Here is a 2,445-nt window from a genome sequence, read left to right as displayed (position 1 = left end):
TGAAAGGCACCTTGGCTTTCTGGTTCACTGGAGTTTAGGGTCTTGACTACATTCTGAGGCATCCCGCAGTGTGAAGACTGGCAGCCACTTGGGATTTTAATTAGCTGTATTTTATCACAGAAAAAAGTGAAATTAGGAATTATTTGACAATTTAATACAAAATTCAAGCCCTCGCTAAGGTGGAAAAGAAACAGCAAAACAAAAATGATTCTACCTGTATTCTTGTAAAGTATTTTCCCTGAGAGAAGCAGAACATGAAGGATAACAAGGCAGCATTTCTTCTTTTCATACATTTCATACTGATTCTCAAATTTTTCTTAGCTTGGGGGGGAAAAAGGCCAAAAATGCGCCACCTGCTGGCGATATGGAAACTAGACCACTCAGCATTTTCAGAGAGCGTTTAAGAGAAGGTCAATCTACTCTTTTTTTATTATTATTAAAAAAAAAAAGCAAAGGAAGGTCAACGACAAACTGATCCTGAAAACTCCCTTTACTCAGCCCTGAACTGGCCCTTGCCTAGGTTGAAGTCAGCTTTGACAAGCTCTCCTAAAGCTCCTTAGTGATTTCATCTCTTCCAGACATCATCCTAAATTTCAGGCTAAATATAATTCTTAAATCATTTACTGTGGTTTAGAATTGTATATTTTCAAATATTTGTTTCAGTAAATTTTATTTTCCCATCTTTTTCTCCTAACAGTAGTATTCAAATACCCTTCATAAACATTAAAGTCTTTTTTTTTTTTTTTAAGATTTTTATCTATTTGAGAAAGAGAGTGAGTAAGGGAGAGGGAACACAAGTGGCAGGGGGAGCAGACTCCCTGCTAAGCAGGGAGCGCGACATGGGGCTCAATCCCAAAACTCCAGGATCATGACTTGAGCTGAAGGCAGACACTTAACTGAGTCACCCAGGCATCCCCACAGATTGCAGTTTCTTGCTACATTTTTGGTTTGTTTTAATCTGTCAGTCCCCCGCCCCCGTTTTCCCCCTTGCAATATATTTGTTGAAGAAACCAGATCTTTTGCCTTGAGGAGTTTCACACAGTCTGATTTTCCTACCATTGTGTTGCAATGTTTATCATGTTCCTTTGTTACCTGTATTTCCTATAAACTGGCTTGATCAGATTCAGGGTCCAATTTTGGAGGCAAAAGTACTTTATAGGTGGGTTAGATACTTCCAAAGGAAGGTGCAAAATACATAGTTGTGCGTTTTGAAAATGATACTGGAAGCTCTTCATTGCCTAGATCCATTATTTCACTAGAGGTTGCAAAACGGTGATATGTATCATCCCTTCTTCATTTGTTATAAAGAGAAAATGTTAGCTAGGATGCAATGGGATGTCACTCAAAGCTGAAGGTTGAAAGCCAAAAGCAGAAGGGAGGAGGAGGATGGGACAAAAGCAGGGATGGAATGTGTTTTGTTTTGCAGAACCAACAGTTTCAGCCAAGGAGATACCCAACGAGGTGTTTAACCTGATAGCCCCTTACATGAGCTTGTTAGAGCTGGATTGGGGCTGAGGACCTGCTCAAATGACCTCAAGCTGTCCTGAGGGTAGCTTTAGCTCATTATAATATTAAGATCTTCCATGGGTGGAGTTTTCTGCCATTTTTTTGAACAAACAGTGTATGCCTAGTGTGTTGACATGCTAGGCATGCGCAATTGAACCATAGTGCCTCTGCAAGCACCCTACCCCTGCCCCCGATATGCTGAGTAAAAGCTTCCTGTACTAACCCTGTGGGGAGACAGTGCTTTGAGAGCTATCGCCCTGTCTCCTTACTTGTAACAAGTAATAAAAAGTTCTTTGCTTTTGACACTTCTTTGGGTCCTGTTCAATTTAATGCATCTTAAGCAGTGAACCCCTTGAGTTTGGTTATAAAACTTGCCCTCCTCAACTACTGGTCACACTTGCTTTGACATTTTTGAAAGGAAAAATGCAACTTTGCCAAAGTGGAGAGGAGATCAAATTCAAAAGCTTGCTTTCTGAACAACTTCCAGGATCTCCAAATTCTATTTCAATCTGATCTTTTCTTACTTCAGTAATATAACAGTTGTCTGCAATTCCCAAGTCCCCAAAGCTCTGAAAACCCTTATTTTCAATTCAAAAATCTCTGAAAACTGAAGTTTTGGTAAATTATTTGATGGGCAAACCTCCCGTAACCCAAACCAATTTAGCAAGCAATCCTGACTTGAACTGTTATGAGGCTATTTATATCTGTATCTATCTCACTTGGAATAAATATTCGTATATTTTACCGAAGAAATATTTACGTATTGGATTACAGGGTGCTAAGCACAGATTCCACTGACAGTCTTATGCCACATACAGTGGACACATTTTCCTTTCTAAATCCAAAATATTCCGAAGTTTGAAAACCTGTGCATCCAACTACTTCAGACAGAGACTGTGAACTGTAACAATAGTACACTGGTTAACTATCACCAAGTAC

This window comes from Ursus maritimus, unplaced genomic scaffold, assembly GCF_017311325.1.
Source record: "Ursus maritimus isolate PB19 unplaced genomic scaffold, ASM1731132v1 scaffold_10, whole genome shotgun sequence".
NCBI lineage: Eukaryota > Metazoa > Chordata > Mammalia > Carnivora > Ursidae > Ursus > Ursus maritimus.
The sequence above is the reverse complement of the archived record's forward strand: the minus strand, read 5'-3'. Positions refer to the sequence as shown.